At 40.2% G+C, this 12,632-nt stretch overlaps 1 long non-coding RNA gene across 1 annotated transcript; it reads left to right on the forward strand.

Annotated features, from left to right (window-relative positions):
- The first annotated feature begins 2,594 nt into the window (after window positions 1-2,594).
- On the forward strand, window positions 2,595-8,930 carry LOC134304486 (uncharacterized). The gene is made up of 5 exons (XR_010007919.1): window positions 2,595-2,802; window positions 4,290-4,358; window positions 5,256-5,437; window positions 6,975-7,042; window positions 8,509-8,930. It is a non-coding gene; the product is annotated as an uncharacterized LOC134304486 (long non-coding RNA).
- The last annotated feature ends 3,702 nt before the right edge of the window (window positions 8,931-12,632 follow it).

Raw genomic sequence — 12,632 nt, forward strand, 5'->3', positions numbered from 1 at the left:
CATTATCAAGATCTCAAATCTCTTTATTCTTTATCATTATTTTATTAATTAACTGTCACACTTTCTGATCACGCTACAGACCCGACCATTGCAACGGAGTCCAATTCCCAGAATACACCAGCTAGTCACGTGACTCCACCAGCCAATCCCAGTGGAATTGCGAGATCAGACTCACCTGTGTTTTAGTGTACTTCCGGTATAAATACGCACCTGTTTGGCAAACTTATCGCGAAGTATTGCCCCTGTTTAGTGCATACCGAGTGGTTTTCTTGTTTGATTATATTGTGTATTGACCTGTTTTTGCTTTGTTTGACGTCGATTTTGCTTATCCCTTTGTACTTTCGTTATTGTGTTTTTGGCTTTGATCATTTTTCTGTTTTGCGGTTTTCCCTTTTGTCTAGCGTGGTTTGATATTTCGGTTTGTTGATTATTCCGCGCTTGTGTTTTGACTACGGTTTTTGGTTTGCCCTTATATATTAAAGTTGATCAAATTACAATCCGCGAGCGTCTAGAATTAGTCTGTATCGTTACAGAATACTTCGCCATTATGCAGACGGCGGATTTTGATGAACTCAAATCGGCAGTTAGCAAACAAGGTTTAGTCCTGAAACAGCATCAACAGTTTTTTTGAAGGATTTACTCAATCGATTGGAGCTAGTTGGGACGTTGTGTAAAACATAAATAAAAACAGAATACGGTGATTTGCAAATCCTTTTCAACCCATATTCAATTGAATACACTACAAAGACAAATTATTTAATGTTCAAACTAGGGCTGTCAAACGATTAAAATTTTTAATCGCGATTAATCTCAGAATTTCATATAGTTAATCGCGATTAATCGCATTTAAAAAAATCTGTGTAAATGTTATAGAAAACAAGGATTTTTAAGTGAAATGTTACAATTAAAATGGTGTTTTTCATTTTATGCTAAATGTACTAATGTTAAAAACTGCTGGGACAAGAGAAAACTGTAAGGGAGTTTTATTCACTCACATACTAGGCAGTAATACTATCCAGTGGTTTAATGGACGTTTCTACACGAAGTGAGTGTGTTTTGACCCTTTGGGGGTTCCATAGCTCATGGACTAACGTGCTTGACTCAGCTGTCCGGTATTCTTTACCGTAACAGAATAAGTTAATAAAGTGTTCTGCTCCCGACAACTTGTGAATATAGCGTGTATTTATTTCTTTATTATGCAAGTGCAGATGCCACGACGCTCTTTTACATTTTGTTAACAAACCGCAAATGAAAAACGGTGACATGTCCGACATTAAAACGTTTGTTCTACCAGTCAAGTCTCAACATGAACTAGAATTTGCGTTAATGGCACTATTTATCTTAATCGCGTTAAATTGAGATTGCGTTAATGCGTTATTATCGCGTTAACTTCGACAGCCATAGTTCAAACAGATAAACTTTATTGTTTTTTGCAAATATTCACTCATTTTGAATTTGATGCCTGCAACACGTTCCAAAAAAGTTGGGACAGGGGCATGTTTACCACTGTGTTACATCACCTTTCCTTTTAACAACACTCAATAAGCGTTTGGGAACTGAGGACACTAATTGTTGAAGCTTTGTAGGTGGAATTCTTTCACATTCTTGCTTGATGTACAACTTCAGTTGCTCAACAGTCCGGGGTCTCCGTTGTCGCATTTTGCGCTTCATAATGCGCCACACACTTTCAATGGGAGACAGGTCTGGACTGCAGGCAGGCCAGTCTAGTACCCGCACTCTTTTACTACGAAGCCACGCTGTTGTAACACGTGCAGAAGGTGGCTTGGCATCGTCTTGCTGAAATAAGCAGGGACGTCCCTGAAAAAGACGTTGCTTGGATGGCAGCATATGTTGCTCCAAAACCTGTATGTACCTTTCAGCATTAATGGTGCCTTCACAGATGTGCAAGTTACCCATGCCATGGGCACTAACACCCCCCCCCGTACAATCAGAGATGCTGGCTTTTGAACTTAGCGCTGATAACAATCCGGACAGTCCTTTTCCTCTTTGGCCCGGACGACACGACGTCCATGACTTCCAAAAGCAATTTGAAATGTGGACTCGTCAGACCACAGGACACTTTTCCACTTTGCGTCGGTCCATCTCAGATGAGCTCGGGCCCAGAGAAGCCGGCGGCGTTTCTGGGTGTTGTTGATATATGGCTTTGGCTTTGCATGGTAGAGTTGTAACTTGCACTTGTAGATGGAGCGACGAACTGTGTTCACTGACGATGTTTTTCTGAAGTGTTCCTGATCCCATGTGGTAATATCCATTACAGAATGATGTCGGTTTTTAATGCAGTGCCGCCTGAGGGATCGAAGGTCACGGGCATTCAATGTTGGTTTTCGGCCTTGCCGCTTACTCGCACAGATTTATCCAGATTCTCTGAATATTTTGATGATATTATGGACTGTAGATGATGAAATCCCTAAATTCCTTGCAATTGCACGTTGAGAAATGTTATTCTTAAACTGTTGGACTATTTGCTCACGCAGTTTTTTGAGCATTCCTATAACAGCTATAACAGCTGTCTATAACAGTCACCGGTATTGTTGAGCTGTTTTTGTTTAATTGTATTAAGTGTTTTAGAGCTAAGCAACACATTTGATCAATTCAAGCAGCTAACCAAAACCGTGCTGCCTAATGAAATGAATTGCTCCCTTGTACAACATGAGATGATTCCTCCTCAGTTCCCGCCGGAACTTTCTTCTAACCGAAATTTCTTTTTCTGCTGCTAAGTGCTGACCACAAACTACTGAAATGGAGAAACCCTGGATGATATTTCCACCGCAGCACTTACAGGTGAGCTAATAACTTCTATTTTCTGTTTGAATGTTGAGTTTTGTGGGCCAGTATTGTGCTTGTTCAGAATCTTGTCTAGGTTCATTTAAGTTAGAATTTACCTGATTAACTTAGCTAGCTAGCTTAACTTTAAAGTCAGCATTTATTTTTCTTAATTGTTTTCAGGTTTGATAACCAAGTGTAGTCGGACCATAGAAGATACATTTAAATTAAAATTGCGAGCGGTAACACTGAATGCTTGGATAATGCAATTTATTAGGTAACAGATCTGCTCTTTACAGTAGGTCCGTATGTAGTGTCTCAAATCACTCCCTGTTCCCTATATAGTGCACTACTTCACTGTTTGGGGTGGAAGCGCTAACATGTCATGTCCTACGAAGTGCACTACATAGGGAAGGGGGCGTGATTTGGGACGAAGCCTCACAGAGTAAACATGAGTGCTTCTCTCTGTAAGAGGAAAAAACAACGAAGTTTCATTTAGGAGATTAATTTTAGATTATGGGTTTATTAGATGCGTTTTGGAGGAATATGTTACTTAAATGTTTGTTAGAAACTTTGTTTAAGAGCGTGTTAAAAAACACAAACAGACGAAACTTAGCTTGATGCTACAATACATTCTCATTAAAGTTAGAAATTTGCATTATGTTTGCAATAAAAACTTGATGAAATAAAAGTGATTTAAAATAATTTCTGGATTAAATACTGCTTTATTAGTAAATTATTACTAATAATTATTACTAATTATAGTATCGAGTCTCTATATCTGACTTTTGTGCATGGAAACTGAATTTTTAATGCTTATGTCATGATTAAAATGCTTTAATTTTCATATTTTCTGACGGTTTTAAGGCATTTAGTGTGGTGCCAAAACCTATATGTATTATTGCTTATTTTTAAGAAGTCTTACTAAGTAACATTTGCGTACCCCATTGGCAGATTTTCTTTTTGCTTAATATAAGCATTTACATCTCATTTCAATATTTCTTTTGCTGTTTTTATAGATAGTTTTTTTTAGTGTTAATTATAACAATGTGAGGGTTTTTAAATTGTTCATTTCTTATTTTGAGAACTATTTTCTGGAGTTGATCTTAATTTAAACTTTACAGTGTTAATTTAAGAACATTTTTAAGCCATTTTAGCTAAAAATATGTCCAAGAAATCTAATTTCAAGAATATTTTTTACCTAATAAGGTTTTATGAAAATGCTTAAAACAAGATTAATATGCTAGTTTAGCTGATTATGCTAGTTTTTGGATTATTAATATGACATTAGAGCAAATGAGTTTTACTCAAATCTAGCCATAATGCCTTAAATCAAGTAATTTCCTACTAATTTTAAGATTATAAGATAATTTATAGCACAAGATCTTTTCCCTTGTTTTAAGAAATCTTGCTAAGATAAATTTTCTCACTATACTGGCAGATAATTTTGCTTGATTTAAGCACCTTCTGTCTTGATTTGTTTTTATTTTTCTTGTTTTCTGAAGGTGATTTTTTGCAGTGTATGGCACAACAGCAGGGAGAACAACAAAAACAACTTGCCCAAGTGATCGAAGGTATGAAACAGTTGTCTGCTCAGTTACAAACTATGAATGTTTTTACTGCTAATGAACCCGCAGCTAGTCCTTCGTCACTTATCTCGCAACCTGAGGGTGTTTTTCCGGTTAGTAAGCCTGATAAATTTGATGGATCTCCTCATTTGTGTAAAGGTTTTTTGTTGCAGTGCTCGATTTACTTGAATAATTCTCCTCCGAGCTCTGATAAAGCACGGATAGCACGGATAGCTTTTGTAGTGTCTCGTATGACTGGTAAAGCACTCGATTGGGCTACAGCTGTTTGGTCTGAGTTACAGAGTTGTTCTTATGAGCAATGTATTGAACAAATTTGTGTTGTTTTTGATCATCCTCATGAGGGAAAGACTAGTGGAGAATTTTTGGCTAAAATTCGGCAAGGTGAACGATCTGTAGCAGCAAGTAGTGGTTGGAATGAACCAGCATTGTTGGTCATGTTTCGTAATGGTCTGAGTTCTAAAGTAAGAACTGAACTAGCATGTAAGGATGACCGTTTGTCTCTAGATAGCTTAACAAAGCTTGCTATGAGACTGGATCAACTCTCGCATGAACGAAAAACCACAAGAACTGCCTCAGCTTCTAATCGTGGGTCCCAACAGGGTCAAACACCTGTTCGTCCAACAGCTTACCCGGCCGGTGCACCTTTCCGAGAGGACTACGATAATATGGAACTTATGCAGTGTGACTTGTCTCGTGAAGAAAGACGTGGACGATTACATGGAGGTCTGTGCATGTACTGTGGTGGTGCTGGTCACGTCTTACATGACTGCCGGGCCCGCCCGCACAGACCTCAGGCACCTACCTTGGGTAATGTGGTGAGTGTTCCCACAAAGGGGTTGGTTTCGAAATCTTTCTTGTTACCTGTCACTATTTACTGCCCAGGTTCTTCTTCTGTCTTCTCGGCCTTGATTGATTCCGGCGCGGAAGGAAACTTTATACACACGAAGGTGGTTAATCAGCTGGACATCAGTGTTCAACCCCTGAAGACTACATTGAAGGTTTCTGCTCTGGATGGAGGCCCTGTTGGAGCAGGAACTATTTCTTTGATAACAGAACCGGTTAAGGTATCTACCAGTGCTCTTCATGAAGAACTTTTTAACTTTTTAGTCATAGACTTTATCTGAATTTTCAATCATATTAGGATTACCCTGGCTGAAGAAACATAACCCCATTATCTCTTGGTCTGATCAAGAATTGCTTTCTTGGTCCACATTTTGTTTTGAAAATTGTTTGAAGTTTCCAGTTTTGTCGATCCTGTCTACTTCTGTTGAGAGTCCTGAAAATGCTGTAGAAATAGAAATTCCTCAAGAATATTTAGACCTGAAGGAGGTGTTCAGTAAAAATAATGCTACTAAGCTACCACCTCACAGACACTGTGATTGTGCTATTGAACTTATGGACAATGCTACTCTTCCTAAATCCAGAGTGTATCCGTTAACCCAGGCCGAGGAAAGGGCCATGGAGGAATACATCGAAGAAGCTCTGGCTCAAGGGTTCATTCGTCCATCCACATCTCCTGCAGCTTCTCCTGCAGAAAGATGGGGGATTACGTCCGTGTATCGATTACAGAGGTTTAAACCAGGTTACCAAAAAATACCCATATCCCCTTCCTCGGATTCCAGTAGCTTTAGAACAATTGCGTGGGGCCAATATTTTTTCAAAGCTGGACCTCAGAAGTGCCTACAACCTGGTCCGTGTAAGAGAAGGAGATAAATGGAAGACTGCCTTTGTCACCACTAGGGGGCACTATGAGTATAGTCATGCCATTTCCTTATGCCTGGTTCACACTACACGATTTTTGCCCTGATTTTCGCTCGGCGGCTGGTCGGCGCTTGATTCTCCGGGTCGGGAGCGACTCGGCGTTCACTCGGCGATCAAAACTATCCTACAACTCGACCCGACCGGCTCGCCGACCGCTCGGCGACTGGATTGAGTTTTCTAGCACGCCAGATATCTGATCTCAGATGTGCGACTGGGAATGAACAGCCAATGAGAACGCAGGATACGGTGTGAGGGGAAACGCAGGAGGGAAGGCGTAATTAATATAGTTTATATCAGAATACACCGGCACACACACGTTTTACAGTATTTCTGACTTGATCGTTCTCTACAAAACATAACACAACACTGCATTGCAAAATTATTAATTAACCTCCAACTTACTACAGAACAAGCCATATACTGTTGGTGTTGCCAAATCCACTCAGATTCATTAATTTTCCCTCTTTGATTTTACGCTGCACATCAGACCACAAACAACTTTGATCTCTCGCTACTTGTTGACGTGCATTTTTGGACGTGGTATCATTAAACTCCCTCGTCAAGAAAAAAAAAGGGAGACCAGAGAAGCTCGCCTGCGATTCCAGTTGGTGATGGATCGTGTAGTGTGAAACCCCCTATCACCGATCAGTCGTGTAGTGTGAATTACACACCGACTGAAGGACTCCCGAGTGCAAGAGATCCAGTCGTGTAGTGTGAACCTGAACTTGGCATTAGTAACGCCCCTTCTGTCTTCCAAGCATTCATCAGTGATGTTCTGCGTGATATGATTGGTCGGTTTGTCATAGCCTATATTGATGATATTCTTGTTTTTTCTGACAGTATTTCTCATGGCCGTCAAGTTCTTTCTAGACTACTAGAGAACCAGCTGTACATCAAAGGAGAGAAATGTGAGTTTCATCTTTCCTCTACTACCTTTCTTGGTTATATAATAAGCCCCACAGGTATTACCATGGATGATCACAAGGTAGATGCAGTGGTCAGTTGGCCCACTCCGAAAACTGTTAAAGAGCTGCAGAAGTTCTTAGAATTTGCCAGTTTCTACTGTCGTTTTATCCCTAATTTTAGTAGCTTGGCAGCTCCCCGGACTTAAGGGCGCTACTAAAAATCCCGTATGGTATTGTGAAGCCGAACAGGCTTTCCTGAGCCTCAAACAGGCTTTCACCTCAGCTCCTATACTCGCACATCCCAATCCTAGTCAACCTTTTCTAGTAGAGGTGGATGCAGTTCTCTCACAAAGGCAAGGTAATCCCCCGAAATTACATCCCATAGCATTTTATTCACATAAACTTACACCCACAGAACAAAATTATGGGATCGGAGATGGAGAAACTTCTGGCCATGAAATTAGCATTCGAAGAATGGAGACATTGGCTAGAGGGAGCTAATCATCCATTTTTAGTCCTTACAGATCATAACAATTTGGAATACTTGCAATCAGCAAAACGACTAGATCCTCGCCAAGCTCGTTGGTCCTTATTTTTTTCATACACACCAGGTTCTCGAAATGGCAAAGCAGATGCTCTTTCTCGAATGTATGTTGATGAAACATCTCATAGCTCTTCATCTGAAACTATACTCCGACCTGGTGTGGTAGTGTCTTCTATTCGTTGGGAAATCGACGATAAAATTGAAGGAATATTAAAAGAGATTGAAATACCTGCTCAATGCCCACCTAATCAGCTGTATGTTCCTAGTCCGTATCGTGATCGACTTATTGTCTGGGCCCATTCATCTATCTCATCTGGTCACCCTGGTGAGACTCGTACCCAACAACTTCTAGCTAATAGATACTGGTGGGAGAATATGTTTAGTGATATACAGTACATAGGTTCGTATCATCTTGTTCTGTCTGTTCGCAATCTAAGACGCCTAAAACACTGCCCGTTGGGAAATTGGTACCATTACCGTTTCCAGCACGTCCGTGGTCTCATTTAGCTATTGACTTTATTACTGACCTCCCACCTTCTCAGTCATATACTACTATTCTCACAATCATTGACAGATTTTCACGAGGGGTGAGGTTTTTACCTTTTCCATCCTTATCCACTGCTTTTCAGACTGCTGAAGCCTCGTTCAATTATGTTTTCCTGAGGAGATTCTGTCAGATAGAGGGTCCCAATTCACGTCCCAAGTTTGGTCGGCCTTCTTTGAACAATTAGGTGTTTCGATTAGTCTGACTTCAGGTTATCATCCCGAGTCCAATGGACAGTGTGAAAGGATGAATCAGGAACTGGGTACATTTCTGAGACTGTATTGTTTTAAGAATCCGAGAGACTGGGCCCGTTTTCTTCCATGGACTGAGATTGCTCAGAACTCTCTAACTAGTTCTACCACAGGGATGACTCCTTTTCAGTGTTTTCTAGGGTATCAACCTCCTGTAATGCCTTGATGTGGAACTACATCGGATGTACCCGCTGTGGATGACTGGATGAGGCGTAGTGAGGAGGTATGGGAGCAGACGCATCAACGCATAGAAACCGTATTGCGACGGCAAAAGAATCAAGCAGATCGCCATCAAGGAAATACTCCCACCTATCAACCAGGAGACCGGGTGTGGCTGTCAACACAAGACTTCAGGATCTCAGAGGGGAGTAAAAAATTATCACCCAAATACATTGGTCCATATAAAATTTTAAAACGTATTAATGATGTCACATATAAATTGGATTTACCTGGGCATTCTCGTATGTCAAATTCTTTTCATGTATCTCTCCTGAAACCGGTTGTCACAGGTCCACTGAACGAGACCATGTCTGGTGAGACTCCTCCACCTCCGGTGATCGTTGATGGGACAGCTGTTTATGCTGTCCATCGGTTGCTGGATTCGAGACGACGTGGGGCCAGTCTGCAATACCTGGGTAACGCGAGTGACGTCTTATAACCAAATGACGTCACGATGCGGGCCGGTTGGTGTTGTGACGTCACTGGAGAGAGAGTATAAATACAGGCGCTTCACTTCAGCAGGTCAGAGCTCGGTGTGAGATTCTACTCAGCGCTTCTACTGCAGCTAATACAGGTGACGGGACCAACAGGACCGGGTACGAGCGCACTGGAAATCATGGAGCCTGACTGGGGAGAGCACCTGAACCACTGGGCTCAAAAGCAGCTGAGAAAAGAGAGGGATGTGATGGACATGATTGTTATTGAGATTGAGGAACTGGAAAGCCAGATGCAGGAGACTGGTGAAGATAGAGGACAGGGTCAGTGCATCCAGACTGACAGGGGAGAGAACCTGGAAAATTGGCCAAAAGAAATTGAGGACATGGAAAGCAGAATACAAGAGTTTAATAAAGACATAGGACAGGGTCAGTGCACACTGGACATCATCGATGAGTCCAAGATTAACTGGGGAGAGAGCACGACTTGTGGGCTTCTAGAGAAATATATGATGGAAATGATGACAGAAAAATTTGAGGATATGAAAAACAAGATACAAGAGTTTAATTAAGTCATAGGAGAGGGTCAGTGCAGACTAGAAACTATCAATGAGACCAAGATTGATAGGGTAGAGTGCACGACTTGTGGGCCTCTGAAGCAACTGCAAAAAGACAGAGATGTGATGGAAATGATAATAATAGAGATTGAGGATTTGGAAAGCCAGATACAAAAGTCTGATAAAGACACAGGACAGAGTCAAGGCACACTGGACATCATCGATGAGACCAAGATTGATAGGGTAGAGCACTCGGACTACTGGGGTCAATGGCAGCTGCAGAAAGAGAAAGATATGATGGGTCAGTGGAAACCTGAAATCATCAATGACACTAGGATTAACTGGGTAGAGAGCACGACTTGTGGGCTTCCAAAGCAACTGCAAAAAGACAGAGATATGATGGAAACTGAGGACATGGAAAACACGATACAGGACTATAATGAAAACATAGGTCAGGGTCTGTGCACAGTGGAAACCATTGATGAGACAGAGATAAACTGGGGAGAGCACATGACTTGTGGGCCTCCGAAGCAGCAGAACAAGAACAGAATGATGAAAATGATGAGGAAAGAGAATAAGGATTTGGTAAGAAAGATCCAAGAGCTTGAGAATGAAAAAGAGGAATTAGAAGAGCTGATGAGCATTGAGAGGAAGAGGGACAAGGCTGTGAGAAAAACTCTGAGAAAGGGGATGGACCCAGCTATTAAAGAAGCTGAAAAAGAGGAAGAGAAGAAGCAGCGTGATCAGGTCCTGCTAATCAAGTCATTAAGGCTAAAGATTGAGAAGCTCACGGCTCGTCACAGTCCAGACCCAAAACCAGAGTCCCAGATGAAAATCACAAAGAAGCTGGGACCAGTCTGGACTCGGACGACAAAATAAAGGCAGAGAAGAAAAACCAAGAGCTGCTTAAACAGGTCAATGATCTCCAAGTGACCGCACAACTGTGTAAAGAAACGCAAAGCCAAACAGAAATGGAGAGTGAGACTGAGGGAGGAAATAGGAAGAAGTCGTGGTTCTCCAACCTAATCCGTAAAAAAGAGAAGAAATGGTCAGAGGAGAAAAAGAACCTGGAGCTAAACAGGGAGATGGAGAGATCCTATCTAGAGCTGCAGCTTCAAACTAATGAAGAGCTGCATGTCTCCATGATGGTGAATGAGAGAAAAACTAAAAAGTGGTGGAAGATAAGATGGTTCACCAAGAAGCTTTAAATTAAAAGAAATGTTTCTCCACATATTGGGAGACGTGGAGCTAAAAAATTGGCAACAATTCTGCACAAAAGTGGTGAAGTGGTCACAACACTGTGCAAAAGTGCTCGGGGAAACAGTCATGTGCAACAATTGTGTGCAAAAAAAATTAAATATTGACCCCCAGAGCACAAAGTAGTGGAGTGGTCACTCTGCTATTGGCCACAGAGCACAAAAATAATTAAAATGTTGAGTACAAAGATAAAATTTGGTCGCCATAGTGGCGGGGTGGTGGAGTGGTCACATTGACCCGGGACCTAAATTATTTAAAACATCCATTTTACCACAACTGGGTACAGAAAAAAATAAATATAGTGGTGGAGTGGTCACTTTGCTCTGGCCAAAAAAAGAAACTAAACAAAACATAAATATAAAATATTAAAATATTGCACTTTATATATATATATATATATTGGCCCCGAGAGCAAAAATGTTGTGAGCAAAGATAAATATCGGTCGCCATAGTGGCGGGGTGGTGGAGTGGTCACACTGACCCGGGACCTAAATGATTAAAAACATAAATTAACAACAATCATCAATTTGTGACAACAGTGTGCAGAATAAAAGACTATAAATATTGTTTCATTTTAATTTATTTAAATGATTCTCCAGGTCACCTGAGGGGGATGGAGGTTCCTGTCGAGTCTGGTTCCTCTCAAAGTTCCTTCCTGTAATTTTAGGAGAGTTTTTCTTTGTCACTGTCGCCCTCGGCAGATCAACAGGGGTGGTGGAGATATCCCACTGACCTGAAATAAATAAATACTTTATTTAGTAATCGAGTGTATAAACAGTACTGGTCCCCATAGTGGGTGGCGGGGGTTTGGTCACATTGATAAAAACTGTAACCACACTGTAGACTGTAGACACAGTAGGACCAGTTTGGTGTAGAAAGTCCAGTGACCTGCAGTGACCCTGATCCCTTCATTAAAACCTGGTTATGATTGAGGCATTAAAGAAAATGTTTTAATAAAATGTTAAAAATGCATCGACTTCGTGTTGTGGATTTTTTACAGACTGTGTGTGTGTGTGTGTGTGTGTGTGTGTGTGTGTTTGTGTTTGTGTGATGTAAATATGAACCCTATTCCTTCACACACACATTAATTCCTTACACGTCCAGTACACAAGTGAAACAAGTGGTGTATACAGTACCTGAAGTCCATACTTGAGTAAAAGTATCTTTTAAATTTACTCTGATAGAAGTAAAAGTCACCTGTTAGAAGATTACTTGAGTAAAAGTCTAAAAGGATCTGATATTTAATGTACTTAAGTATCAAAAGTGATTTTCTGATATAAAATGTACTTAAATATTAAAAGTGATTTTCTGATATAAAATGTACTTAAATATTAAAAGTGATTTTCTGATATAAAATGTACTTAAATATTAAAAGTGATTTTCTGATATAAAATGTACTTAAATATTAAAAGTGATTTTCTGATATTAAATGTACTTAAATATTAAAAGTGATTTTCTGATATAAAATGTACTTAAATATTAAAAGTGATTTTCTGATATTAAATGTACTTAAAGATTAAAAGTAGAAGTAAAAGTAAATGCTGTTAGTACAAACGGATTCGGTTATTTTAAAAAAATATAAAGATTGTTCTTTTAAGCCTGAAAACCACCTTAACAATCCACCTATTTTCTTCCTTCCATCTGAACATGATTTGTGCCCATTCATGATTATAATCAGCTATTAAATCATGCCATTATTTAGTTTTTATTTTTACCTTATTACTAGCCCTGTTCACACTTGTTTAAGAATGTGTTGTAGGCTTAAAATTCATGTTTTAGTTTGTTTT

The sequence above is a fragment of the Trichomycterus rosablanca genome, unplaced genomic scaffold (genome assembly GCF_030014385.1).
Source record: "Trichomycterus rosablanca isolate fTriRos1 unplaced genomic scaffold, fTriRos1.hap1 scaffold_100, whole genome shotgun sequence".
Taxonomy (NCBI): domain Eukaryota; kingdom Metazoa; phylum Chordata; class Actinopteri; order Siluriformes; family Trichomycteridae; genus Trichomycterus; species Trichomycterus rosablanca.